Source organism: Malus sylvestris, chromosome 9 (genome assembly GCF_916048215.2).
Source record: "Malus sylvestris chromosome 9, drMalSylv7.2, whole genome shotgun sequence".
In the NCBI taxonomy this organism is placed as follows: domain Eukaryota; kingdom Viridiplantae; phylum Streptophyta; class Magnoliopsida; order Rosales; family Rosaceae; genus Malus; species Malus sylvestris.
The window spans coordinates 32,743,007-32,757,680 of NC_062268.1; the positions used below are offsets into that span (position 1 = coordinate 32,743,007).

The 14,674-nt window shown below is 40.8% G+C and overlaps 1 long non-coding RNA gene and 2 pseudogenes across 2 annotated transcripts; 1 reads left to right on the top strand and 2 right to left on the bottom strand.

The window, feature by feature from the left end:
• Nucleotides 1-14,674, bottom strand: part of LOC126634488 (uncharacterized) — a 219,169-nt pseudogene that overhangs the window by 41,816 nt on the left and 162,679 nt on the right.
• The window catches only part of LOC126634490 (disease resistance protein At4g27190-like), an 82,727-nt pseudogene that overhangs the window by 25,920 nt on the left and 42,133 nt on the right, over nucleotides 1-14,674 (bottom strand).
• LOC126634515 (uncharacterized) lies at nucleotides 2,965-3,565 on the top strand. Of its 2 annotated transcripts, none has more exons than XR_007627370.1 (2): nucleotides 2,965-3,062; nucleotides 3,195-3,565. It is a non-coding gene; the product is annotated as an uncharacterized LOC126634515 (long non-coding RNA). The 2 variants fall into 2 exon arrangements; XR_007627369.1 differs by having other exon boundaries at nucleotides 2,971-3,096.

Below are 14,674 nucleotides of genomic sequence, written 5' to 3' on the forward strand. Positions count from 1 at the left end.
ATTAAAATAACAATTAGAGTGCAAAAAAAATTAATTTAACATAATATATTCTTAAATTACTCAATATTATAAGTTTATGTTATATTTAATGTTGTTAATTTAACATAAATGGTTATAAATAATATTCATTCCATTTTCTCATAACAATTCAAGTGACAAAATTAATTAATTCGCCTAAATATTAATTAATTTAACAAAAATAGTATAAATTTATCTAACTACTTAAATTACAATTTTTAAATAAATAAACTTGTGTATTATACAATTTAAAAATTAAAGAATTTAGTGATAGAAACCTGAATTATAGAAGAATTCCGTCGTCGATCAATTCTTTATGTACTCAACCAGCTCAAATAAATTCCCTATAAAAATAAATTGTATCTAAAAATTAAACATAAGAGGAGAAAATAAAAATATTACAAGCAAGAAAAACTTACCTTTGTAAAGAATGAACTCGGGAAGGTGAAAGAGAAGAAGAAATTGCAATGGTGAAAGAGAGAAGAAGGCTTTGTAAATCGTGAGAATGAAATAAATGCAAGAGAAAAGAAGAAAACACCGGGGGGGGGGGTATATAAAGACTATTAATCTGTCGCTTACAACCGACACCGGGTTTCAAAATATTTAAAAAAATAAAATATATGTCGCTCAGAACCGACGCAGGATTTAAAATATATAAAAACAACAACTAGTGTCGCTTCTATATGCGACACCCATAGTTTATGTCGCTTAAAAGCAACACTGTTTTATTTAAAGCGACGCCAGGATTTAAAATTATTAAAATGTGTGTCGGTTATAAGCGACATTAACTATTTACGTCGGTTTCAAAGCGACGCAAGCCTTGTAAATCCGACGTCATGTTCAGTGGGTGTTGCAACTCTCTTGTGCGCCACTATATTATATTAAACCGACGCAACAACTGACACTATAAGGGCCTTTTGTAGTAGTGATAGCTCATCACCCACTTGGGTTCTGCCTTTACCTGCTTCTCTGCATCCCAGCTCTCTTTTTCTCTCTCATTGTCTCTCCAAGCATTCGACCTGCCTCCTCTCTCTCTAGCTCTTCAGCTTCCCTTCGTTGTTCATGCCATTGTTGATGAACAAATCTTCATATGAGAATGAGCCGCAATAAGATTTCAGGTCAAATCCCTCCTGAGATCGGGCTGTTGAAAGTTGAAACGACTCCAGGTTCTGAGTCTGAGCCGGAACAACTTGACATGGGTGATTCCAACGAAAAGGATTACTGGGTTTTGGTTGGTCCTGCTTTGGATGATGAATTACTTTCATTTGTTAGATGTTTGAGGGTCAGTGGGCCACTGAGCTAACTTGGCACTTTTAAGCAGTACCTTCCACATCCGGTAGCTATGCAGCACTATCAAGATTCCTATGAGCATACCGCGTTTTGTTACTCGATGTAATCCAGATTCCTATAAAATTAACAAGCAAGCAATTTAATTAAAGTTCCCATATAAAAAAGGATAACTAAAGCTTTCAATTTTACATGGATTGGCTAGTACTGCTTTAAAAAAATCTAGTTGCTGATGAACAAAAGAGTTTTGAATGAAATCGAAGCATGGAGTAAAGAATTCATACCCTTGACTGAATGAGTTTCCTTTTCTCTCTTTTAGTTATGAAGGCATAATTGGTTAACAGAGAGTTGACGAAAATGTTAATTTTGGGCTCGAATTCTAACATACTTCACCATGAAGGTTTAAGTTCAAATTTTTTCACCACATAGGCTATCTTCCAATTACCCTATCACGGGAGCATTAATCTAATTTAACCAAAAGACTAAAGTGAGGACTTATTCTGGCATTTGATTCCTCCACGGAATTGTAAAAAATACCGATGTGAGGACTTATTCTGGCATTTGATTCCTCACGCAATTGTGAAAAAAGAATAACGTGAGGACTTATTCTGGCAATTTGATTCCTAGACCGAATTGTACTGGCTGCATTAATAGGTAAGAAAATGGCTACTCTCGGAGAAGAAACCACCCAAACGCTAGAGAGCCACAGAAGCGTCTGAAGCTGGCCACGGTCTCCGTGTTAGAGTTTGAGTTTTGGGTGAGTTGATTCAGTGAGAGAGTGAATCTAGAGGTTTTGGATTTCTGGGAATGGAAAACTTGTGAGGGAATATTACCGTTGCAACATAGTGGGAGAGAGCAGTCTCACTTATACATCAGCACAAAATCTAACTATCCAAGTAATCTATCCTATGAGATGATTACAATTGGCAAGAGCTATTACTCATTACAAGTGAATCCGAGATGAAAACCAACTAACAACCATTAATCTAATTTTGCAAATACACTAATACATCAACACTCCGTTCCCGGACTCATGATCTGTTCTCAAGGGCCTTCGGGAAGAAGGGGTACATCCCGCTCTCGACCTACCTCAAGACCTACAAGATCGGCGACCATGTCAACATCAAGGTTAACGGCGCCGTCCACAAGGGTATGTAAGAAACTTAATGTGGGTTTCATCAAACATATGACAAGTGTAATATTATAAGCTAAATGAATATGACGAATATAGCCTAATTGATGCACTAATGCAGTTTCCGGATTTAAAGTGTTGGAGGGAAACCTAATAAGTTCAAACTGATTTGAATTGGACAGTTACATTGAAGTTGTAACTGATGGTAACTCCTTCCTTGATAGGAGGAAGGAACTACTACAAATATCTCTACTAATTAATAAAACACTTTTTGTCAACCAAAATTGGGTGAAAAGACAAATTAGTCTTCTATCACAAAAAAAAAAAAATGATGGGCAATAATGTAATTTTACAGGTTCAAATTTTACTGTTTTTTTATTGAAACATCACCTACAGGTGATGTTAAAATATCTCCAATATTTATATATATAAAATTTAAAAGGAAAAAAAAAACGAAAAACAAAAACCTCTCACTCCCCCACGTTCTCTCTCTCCCTCTCTCTCCTTATTTTCTAAAAAAACGAAAAACATAAACTCGTCCCATTGAGAGTTTGGTAATACTTTTGATAACACAAGAGAGAAGAAGGTTGTACTGTTGCAGTGATCTCTATGGCGTCAAATGCTGGTTAGTTTAACCATCAAGCGCTACTGGTATTAGGGTTAGTACATGTGCATTTATTACTCATGCACAGATTAGGGTTTCAACTTCCAGTTCAATGTGCAAGGTTTGATGGTTACGATCTATTAAATCCAACAGGGTATGCCCCACAAGTTCTACCACGGCCGTACCGGTCGCGTCTGGAATGTCACTAAGCGTGCCGTCGGTGTTGAGATCAACAAGCAGGTCGGAAACAGAATCATCAGGAAGATGATTCATGTGCGTGCGTGTGGATCATGCGCATCCATCAAGGTGCACCAAAGAATTCTGTATAAGGAAGATTAAGAATGATCAGCTGATGGCCGAGGCTAAGGCAAAGGGTGAGTTTATTAGCACCGAAGAAGTCACGTGCTTCAGAAGAGACTGCTTGGAATTATGTCTTATGATATACGTTAGACTTTCAAGTACAATTTTGTGCCGAATGTGAAAAAAATAATTCTAAAAAGAAAATGTTCAGAAAACTTTTATTTGTTTATTCTCTTATGCACATCTAGGTTTTGTCAATTATGGGTTTTAGATTTTTGTGAATTTTGGAGTATTAGGTTTCCTAATGGCATTGAAAAAAATCAGAGAACTACGAGCAAGAGAGGATAATTCTAAAGTTTGAAAAAAATAGAAAGTAAAATAATTTCGAAGTATATGAATGTTCTACATACTAGTTCTTCATGCTCGATCACGTATTGTAGGATATCACAACTATTTCAACATATCAGATTCTTTTTTACTGTATAAACAATGGACTTGTAGTGTATTTAGAAAATAAAACTTAATTTAAAAATAATTCAAGGTCTAAAGTCATTTCATTAGGACAAAAAGTCTATTAATATTAAAAATTTAAGTGGGGCGCAGTCAACAAATTGTCGGTGTCAACAAAACAACCCTTCTTGTATTATAACATTAATAGGGTGAATGTTCTGTGGGAAGAAAACCTCACAATAGATAATATTTAGCCTCCTAAACAGTTACTTTTCCCAACTCTACTACTAAAAACAAAAGACATGTCCAACAATTGTTTCAGCTTCAATTTTTTTTTGGTAAACTGGGACTTCTATTCCAAGGCAAAGATGCCAGAAACAAACAAAGAGAGCCTAACGGAGGCAAGCATAGAGCTAGACAAGCAGTAATTAAAACAGTGCAGAGGGGTACAACAAAGAGGACACTGCGAAGGCGTTGCCCCTTACACTGTCCAAACAAAATTAATGAGGGTAAGGTAAACGTCATTGTTCAAAACATGCATCAACAAAGATGGGGGTCGATCGACTCAAACAACATTGCACATCTCTGGATTACAAGCAGACACAAGAAAATCCGTCGCTGTATTGGTTGATCTTGGAACCCAAGACCAGGGACAATTTTGAAAAGCCTCCCCCAATTCCATAACTTTTGCCAAGATAGGGAAAGCCTCCCAACTGCCATTTTCTATTGAATTTGAGAGGCATGAGATCGATTCAAGTGAATCAGATTCAAAGATTACCAAGCTAAGACCCAATGAGGCCCCTAACTCGCACCCATGGAGCAACACTAATGCTTCTGCCATCACGACATTCGGAGCCGTGATGGGGTACCTCGCCGCAACAATAAAATCCCCCCCTCCCCCAACTGCCCGCATCACCATTCTAACAAAACCTGATTTAGTCAACTTGGACCAACTTGCATCAATATTCACTTTTACAAATGAGGAGGTTGGAGGAGTCCACCTGAGCACCTGCCTTTCCCGACCTATGTCCAACGTTCTGATGGCCCCAAGGATTGTCCACGCATCATCAAACTCTTGTTGAGTTGGAGATTGCCAATAACACCTTTATTGGGTTGATAGGCACTTGGTTGAACACAAAATCACATCGGGATTTCCAAATATGCCAACACAAGATGGCCATATACACCTTCACCCAGTTGCAATTTGTCATGGATCCCATGTTGGATGTGAAGATAGAATGCAGCCATTGTACCCAATTTGAAATGCCTCATCTGTCGACTTTGTAATTTAGTGCCCCACCAAACCAAATGGTCTTGACCCAAGGGCAGATGAGTAAAAGATGCTCAATAATTTCAACCTGACAATGGCAGATTGGGCAGGTTGGGGTAGGAGAAGATCATCTGCTAAACAGCATAGCCATAATTGTTATGGCATTGTGCAAAGTACTCTATAAGAAGAAGCCTATCTTTGGCAGCACCTCCAACCTCCAAATGACATTCCACAACTTCTGTGGAACAACTCGAGTGAAAGAAAGGCAATGATCTCTCAAGGACAGAGACCGTGATTGCACCCAAAGATACCCTGACCTGACTGAGTAACTATCATTTATGTTAGCCGCCCAAACCAACCTATCCTTTCTTTGAAGGTTCCCAATTGGAGTCTAATTGCCGTGCGTTCCTCCATAGAGAGGAAAGGATGAACAAAGTCAATGTCCTATTCATGAGATATCAAGCAAATTAAAGAGCTGACCCGAATGTTTCTAGTCACCGTAACTTCTCCGGTTGGAATAGAATGTCCCAATTGTAAGGAACGGAGCCACTTATCAACCCAAACACGAACCTTCTCCCCTCCCATAATCTGCTAGTGAGCCCCTTGCATTAACAACTACCTTCCCACAAGTAGGCTTGTCCAGGCCCAAGAGGCACGACCCTTTTTTTTTGCATCCATGAATGAGCAATTCGGAAAATAACGGGCCTTTATCACCTTAGCCCAAAGCAAATTTTGCTCAATTATCAAGCACCAACACTACTTACAAGTAGAGCATCGTTGAATTCCTGAAAGTTTCTGAAGCCCATACCTCTCATATGCTTTGGAAAACTCATAATTTCATTTGAAACCAGTGTGTTTTCTTCCTCCCCCCCCACCATAATTTAGCAACTATAGCATCCATTTTCATTACACACCATGGCAGGAAACTTGAAGATATTCATTGGATATGCGGGAAAAGCTTGGGCTACAGCCTTGATCATCACTTCCCTCCCCGCTTTTGATAAGGTACTTTGTTTCCATCCTTGCAATTCCCCAAAAGTCTACCCCTCACATAAGCTAGTCCCCATTTCTTCGTTCGACCTTAAATGGTAGGTACCCCTAGATAAGTGCATGGGTTATCCATCACTAGCATGCCTAGAATGTTACCCAACTCAGTGGACATATTCGTCGGAATGTTGGCCTCGAATAAGACATTAGATTTCTGTATATTAACTTCTTGTCCCGAGGCCGCGCAATATGACTTAAGGAGATTCACCAAATTTTTACAATTCTTCTTATCTGCCTTCAGGAAGATCAAAGTGTTATCCATAAAAAAGATGTGGAAGATGACCGACCCCATTGCACTCATTTTCACCCCCTCCAAAAGCCTTTTTTCAATAGGCCCTTGTATCATCCTAGATAGGACTTTGCCCACCAAGAGAAATAGGTACGGCGATAGAGGGTCTCCTTGCCGAATACCTCGTGATGAAGCAAACTTGATTCCTGGTTGCCCGTTGAGGATGACAGCAAAATTCATCGAAGTCACACAACGCATGATAAGCTTCCTCCACATAACATTAAAACCTATCTTCTCTATGATCACATCTAGAAAGTCCCATTCCACCCTGTCATAAGCTTCTTGCATATCAAGTTTGATACCAAGCTCAAACTTGCATTTCGTCTTTCGAACTTTGAGAAAATGAAACACCTCATGGGCAATCCCAATATTGTCTTGTATTTGTCTACCTACAATAAACGCATTCTGCGTAAGAGAGATAAGGTCCGGCAAAATAGGTTTTAACTTGTTTGCCAGAACTTTAGATAATACCTTGTAGGAGTAGTTACATAGACGTATAGGCCGAAATTGCTTTATCGACTCTGGGTTTTGCACCTTAGGAATTAGCATAATATAAGTTTACTTTTCTTAGGTTGTCCTGCCCATGTGTCATTGGTCGGACCAGGCCATTCACATCTCTCACAATATTCTCCCAAAATGCCTGGTAGAAAACATCCTTAATTCCATCCAGACCTGAAGCTTTGAGCCCTCCCATTTGCAGTGTCGCATCTTTTATCTCATTCTCCAAGACCGGCACCGTAAGCGCCACATTCATCTCCCCCGTCACCGTCAAGGTTAAGCTATCAAGTATTGTCCCCCAATTCCGACTCCTCCCAGACCTGAAGGTGTTGATAAAATGATCATCTACCAGCATTCGGACCCAACTGGGGTTCTACACCCAAGCTCCGTTTTCATCTTTAATTTTTATAACCTTATTCCTCCTGCGACGTTGTAACGTGGATTGGTGGAAGAACTTAGTGTTGGCATCTCCTTCCCATAATCACTTCACCCGAGACCTTTGCTGCCAAAAGCTTTCATTATGAGCCTATAATCCATCAATCATTCTGGATTTTTCCTTTATCTCATCAATGTTTGCTCCCCATTTTTTTTGTAATTCCCCCAGTTGACCTAGAAGATCCTCAATCTGTCAAACCCTCAATTTAAATTTGTTACGACTCCACCTACTAAGTTGAGAGCGATAATTGTTAACCTTTTTCAGCCATTTCACTAAGGCACTCTCTTCCTCATACCGTTCCCAACACTTTTTCACCACCTCTTTGCACTCTTCCTCATTTTCCCAAAAAGCCTCAAACCGAAACGTTTTCCTGCCCTTTCTACATCCCGGTTCGATTTGGATAATAATCGGGCAATGATCCGATCCCTAAACTATCCCATGAGTAACCATAGTGTTTGGCCATAGGTCATGCCACTGCCTATTAATCAACCCTCTATCCAGACGTTTTCCTACCAACGTCACATTTCTCATGCCTTTCCATGTGAAGGCTGGACCATTGAAGTCCAAATCCATCAAGTCCGAGGAGTTCATGAATTCCTTTAGGTATCAGGGCCGATTATATAACCTCTGTTCTGCCCAACTTCTCAGAATCCTAAATGAATTGATTAAAGTCCTCTTCGCATAGCCATGGAATACTTGAGGGTGTGAAGTAAGTATTCATCCAACCCTAAAATTCTTCATTTTTGCTTCTATACGATGTCCCGTAAACTCCAATAACCCGCACCCAAAGCTGTGCACCCCCACCTTCTGCATTCGAGCGTCAATTATGTGGTTTGAGGAATAGATAATTTCCGCCTCTACCAAGACATCCCACCACATACTTAATCCACTCGCTCTCCCGATTGGTGACACATTAAACCCATTCGAAAACCCCATACACCTCCTTAGTCCATCAATTCTATGATCTTTCATTTTTGTCTTCGATAGAAAGATTATAGAGGGTCTCAGTTTCCTTATTTGTCTATGAAGGCCCCGAACTACTGTATCAGACCCAAGACCCCGACAGTTTCAGAATAGGTGTATCATGGCAAACGTGCGGCTGTTATGGGCCAGTCGTCACCATCCCGAGCCATTTTGCCCATTCTTTTAGCCAGTATTGCACTATTCTCTTATTCAAAAACCTCCTCCATATACTCCCACATGTCTTGGTACTCGATTGGGACTTCCTGTAGTTCCCCATCTGCATGTATAGCTCGTTCCACCATCAAGCATCGCTCCTTGATACTCATGCCTCTCAGCTTCTCTACCATCTTTTCTTTTCTATCTTCCCTGTTACCAAGACTCTTCACTTTCTTTTGTGGAGACTACAACATTTCAATACTCTGTATATCCATTTATCTTTTCACATGACTGACTTCGCCTTGTTGGGTATAGGAGGCTGCTTTCTCTTTCATTTGGATATCCTCATTTCTAGTACTATTATCTTCTTCACTCTGCATGATGCTAATTTCTACATTGATTTCTTCAATTTTGACTGCCTGTCTGTTCCCCTTTTTCCTTTGTAGAGCTATGTTAGGTGGTTGCAAGTATCTCTCATGCTCAATGTCCCAAGAAGCCTGCCCTCTCCCAACCGGCATGATCCACTACTGTGTGAGGTTCCCTATCCCAGCCACTGTGCGTGGCTTCCTGTGCCATTTCTTTCTCCCATGATGTTATGGAAATGTCGTCTTACCGCACTCAGTGTCCGTAGCATTGCTACTGTCTTTCCCTTGTCTAGTCGATCTAGTAGTGTTCAAGCTTCCTTATGAGATAGGCAATGAACCAATTCTCACTGCACCAACATGTCTCATTTCCTCTACCCCATGAGACATAGGTTTTATAGCCTTTACCTCGTCCCTGATTGGCCTTACTTTGGTCAACTCTTCGTAGCTTGCTGCACTTCCCTTGTTTGGCTCAAAAGAGCATTCAGTGTTTGCATGGCTTATACGTCCACATCTATAATAGAAATCATGTAAGCGTTTATAGCGAAATTCCACCCAAGTATCTCTGTTTTTCTCCTTTCACAACCAACATCCATTTATTAACGGATTCAAAGTATTGATGTTGAGTTTAACCCTAAAAAATCCATGAGCTTTGATCGAATCCTCTAGTTCAATAAACTCCCCAGCATCCACCGTTAGGCGTATGGCATTTGATTCCGAAGTGAGGCTTAGAGGAACCCTCCTAATCTGGACCTAAAATGGAACAACCTCCATATTGACTTCCTTCAAGACGAGTTCTGAAGGCCACTTCTTGACAAAAAAATTTTGCTTCATCACAGCCCACGGTACCTGAGCTAGGATCTTCGTTGCCATGCTTTCATCTTGGACCGTAATGACATAAGTGTTATCCCCGACCCATTTGATTTCTACCTCCCCAAATTCTTTCCAAGCAGATCTTAGAATGTTCTTAACTCCCTATTTGTTCAGATTCCTATTCACCAGAGACGTACCCACCAATTTCACTCATTGTTCCATTGATGACATATCCATTGATTGCTCAAGGTGGACCACGAGCTCCTTCATTTCTTGGTGTGCAATTTGTCTCCTAGCTTTTCTTATTTGGTTGACTCGTTCTCACAGTTGGGTACAATGGGTACACAGTATACGCCTTCTCTAAGATTGTAGTTGGGTCGTATTTCCCCTATTTTTCCTCAGAATCTTTCAATTGTGTCTGTTGTAAGTAAACTAACATCACAACAAAAGGTAGTTAGTTGAAAGTACCTGAATCTGGAGGAAATTGAATTCCTAGGGCATTTAGTTGTCGAATCGCAGGTAGTTGCATTCTCTGTTTCCTCATTTATTGCTGAAGTTGTTTGGGGCCACATATCCCCCATCCTTTTGCGGTTCGTGTAGATCTGTTACTCTCAATTTTGTCGCTAACAATCTTTGGGTCAGCTGCCAGGGGATAGATCCCACGAACCCTAAGGATTTGAGTTACACACATCCGCTTAGGGAATTAAATTTGGTAGGTATGTGATTATGGTGGGTATTAAAGGGAAATGAAGACATGTAGAGTACAAAAAGGTTTAGGGGGTGAATCTGCTAACGACAGTGCCTGGTCAAATCCATCAGAGCTGTGGGGTGATAGAGGATAAGTTATGGTCTTTTGCCCAGCCTTGATTAGGCTTCCACAATTAGAGGTGAGATTTGGGTTAAGCAGTTGTCGAAGCACGCCCAAGAGTCACTTCAAGGAGAAGGGGCTGGTCAAAACCATCAGATCTGTGGGTGAGAAAGGGTAGGTTATGGTCTTTAGGTTGGGTAGTTGTTGAAGCACACCCACTGAGTCACTCTAGGGAGAAGGGGCTCGCACTCAGGCAGACTCTCATGGTGGAGAGAATGCTCAATTGAGTTGTCTTGAAACCAAGTTTGGTTGTCAACTTTGGTTGCGTGCAAATGATTGAGTTTTAGCTTCAATCTTTTGTCATTCCTCTAGTTCCATTTGCTTCAAAACGAATCTCAACTTTCTTCTTATATATTCCGCCTTGTTCTCATCCCTATATTGAACTAATTGTTCAACGTAGGAAACACATTGAGCAACATTTAGACCTTATATCTTCCCTTTCATTCTAACTGCCTCATCTAACAAGCCTTTGAGATGATGAAGGGGTGAAATCTTCAACATCGTCTAGATTAACAAGTTGCACACTAAGGGTAACCATATAGAGGTACAATTTTTTCATGCCCTCCCAAATTGTTAACACTAAAAACTGGTATGGTTAACAAAAGACTCTAGCGCCAAGTATGGTGATCGTGAGGGGCTGTAAATGGCATATTTAACACTAGAAGATTAAGTGCTTCATCCAAAAAAAAAAAAAAAACCTACGTCCACTGAGAAGCTATTATATATGTATTGGATTATAGAGTATCGAACGGAGAGGGCTTGGGGGCCCTTAACAATTCTTACTAGCCAACAAATATACATAGGTCATCCTCTATTTCATTGGGTGACGGATCGAAACGTTGCTATCGTGAGCGTTCCTCTAACCTGTGTACTGAAATTTATCATTAGCCCATTATGTCTTTTGGGCCCTTGCAGACTTCTTGGAAGGCCCCTCCCCTGCTAATGGCCGACTTTTTTATTATTTTAATGAGGCAGGAAAGGATCATGTGTTAACACACACTGACAAAATTCTACCACTGTCAATATTATAAGGTTTAACATGTATATTCCAAACATGTCAAATGATAGATTTTGTTAGATTTTCCATCCATGTGGTAAAGGGTCACTTGCCAAATTTTTTTTTACACGTGTGCTTGTACCATACTTGACCAATCCCGAAACTACTGAGCACCGGTCAATGTTATACCGTCAAGGACCCAAAAGAGTTTCCCTCCAACCAGGAGGCCAATCACAGTGTGACACGTGTTGACATCAGAAGCCAATCATAGCACAACACGTGTCAACATCAGAAGCCAATCACAACACGACACTTGTCAATGTCAAACAAAGCTAGAAACTTTCTTCTATAAAAGGAGATCATTCTCCCACAATATTTCCTAATGTCATTTGTACTAAATCATTCACTAGTACACACTATAGGAGAGCTTGAACCTATGTACTTCTGTAAACCCTTCACAATTAATGAAAACTCCTCTACTCCGTGGACGTAGCGAATCTAGGTGAACCACGTACATCTTGTGTTTGCTTCCCTGTCTCTATCCATTTACATACTTATCCACACTAGTGATCGGAGCAATCTAGCGAAGGTCACAAACTTGACACTTTCTATTGTACCAAAGTCATCATTGATTTTGTGCATCAACATTTGGCGCCGTCTGTGGGAACGACACTTCTTCCCACTCTCTTCAGCTTTGTGAAGTTGGTTTCCACCATTCGTACACTCTCTTTTGACCAGGCATCCCTTCCCAACATGGGGAGTGAAGGAAGCCACAACACACAGAATGACACCCCTCTTGCACCTAGTGCGAAATAACGAAAGAAGAAAGGAAAGATGGTTGCTCTTCAAGCTAAAGTCGATGAGCTGGAGGCTCAGAACAACAAGATAGCAATAAAGAATGAGATCCTTCAAGAACAATATGAGAAGCTCTTCGAGACGCTCCACAAAACTAGGCATGCTCAAACACGCAAGCTTGTTGCCCCTGTGGACATCAACCATCATCTGGGTGCCCCCCAACACGGAGGGTCGCATTCTCTCGGCATGGGTATCCCTGATAAGGAGCGAGCTAATCATTAAAACATTGATCAACATGAGACTTCTCTCAACCCAGCTGGTTCGACCCGAAGCAAAAGAAGTGGAGGAAGACACCTCATTGCAGAAGGGTTAGAAGGATCGAAAACCGTTTATCGTGACTGCCGAGACTTCCTAAAGCAACGTCGAGAGAATCCCTTCCACATAAGCTCGAAGATCAATGACCTAAGGGTTTCTGAAAGACTCGGTCCCCTCCCACGACCCAGGCCAGCTGCCAATCAAAGGAAGGAACGACATGTCCTAGAGGAACATGAAGGTACAGGGGACTCAGAGGTATTCCGACAGACTCACCCTAGAAGTCAGTACGGCAAGTCCAAGGAAAAACCACATGCTCTTGCTCAAACTTTCCTACTTCAAAGAGGCGATGGAGACTTACGGAAGAAAATTCCAGTGGTACATGACTCTACTTAAGACCCTATTCTTATACAGCTCCTTAAAGAAGTAAACAAGTTGAAGGCCGAACGTCAGGCCGAGATACCTGACTGGAACCAACCCAGGTCGGGTACTTTCACAAGAAGGATCATCGACACCCCCCTTCAAGCGAAGGCAAAATAAAAGCTTGGTTTACAACTTTATATTAGAAGGAAGGACCCGATTGAACACTTTAACCTCTTTGAGTCCACCATGGCATATCAGATGCACACCGACGAAGAGCGATGTCTTCTCTTCCCTTCCATCCTTTCTGGCGGAGCTCTAAACTGATGACTTGTACACTATTAGCCAAAAGACGGATGAGTCACTACGAGAGTATGCCGGTCACTTCAACTATGAGTATTCTCGCTACGTTGAGGCAGATGACAAGACTGCCCTCAAGGCATTCACAGCAAGCCTACGTGATTATTTCTTCAAGTACATGATCAATGCCAACACTTGGACGACTTACTCTGAGGTGATGGCACAGGCTTACAACCATGCCTCTATCGAAGCAAGGACATACTAAGGGAACCCCCATATGATTAACCCCTATCAACAAGTGGGAAGTGGAAGTCAAGTTTTACCAAGTGATGAGATCTTGACCATTCAGACACCCATTGCATCATCTCTTGCCTCATTTAGCTACTCGTTAAGTCACCAAACGTATTTGTCAATTAGTAAGAGGAAGGCTTTTTACTCTCAACAAGCCCATTACAACAAAAGGGATAAAAGTTCGTATCAAGACAACCAGGGGTGAACATACCATCGACTATTATGACTAGGGGGCCAAGCCTCACTCTTTCAAAGTGGAGGACTAGATACTGAAGGAAATGCTATTATAAGAAGGCATACACATTACAAATGTTTTGATCATCAACCGCTTGAGATCTTTTGTCACACAAGCCATTCAGAAAATATTTAAACAAGAGGGAATTCAGACAACTTCTCTTGAGTCTTTTGCATTCCTAGCACTGGAACACTTGGTCTACGCTGACCTACCCCTATACTCCAACTCAAAGCTTCAACATGCGTACATTGACACAAAGTATGTGATACTAAGTGTTACAACCAATATGGTTCACATATTGAAAGCATAAATCCTTTCATGCATAGCAAAACATTCATAAGCATCACTCATGTCAATCAACATAAACATCATACATTCCAACACATTCATACATAAACATCATACATTCCAATACATTCATACATAAACATCATACATTCCAACACATCCATACATAAGCCAACTGTGCTTCGAAAGGGTTCAACATACTTTGTGTCATTCGACACTTGCTACAATGTGCCTCGACACCTTGCCCTTATTCTAACCAACCAGGTGATGAAATGTGAAGAATGAACTCATCTTCATGCCGCCAACCAGGTGATGAAATATACAACCCGTACTCTCTTTCATGACACCAACCAGGTGATGAAATGTACAACCTATACTCTAATATCATTTGGCAACTTGCCACTCATACCACCAACCAGGTGAAGAAGAAACTCATTTTGATACCACCAACCAGGTGATGTACAACCCGTACTCTCCTTCATGCCATCAACCAGGTGATGAAATGTACAACCTGTACTCTAATATCATTTGGCAACTTGCCACTCATGCCACCAACCAGGTGAAGAAGGAACTTATCTTCGTGCCACCAACCAGGTGATGAAA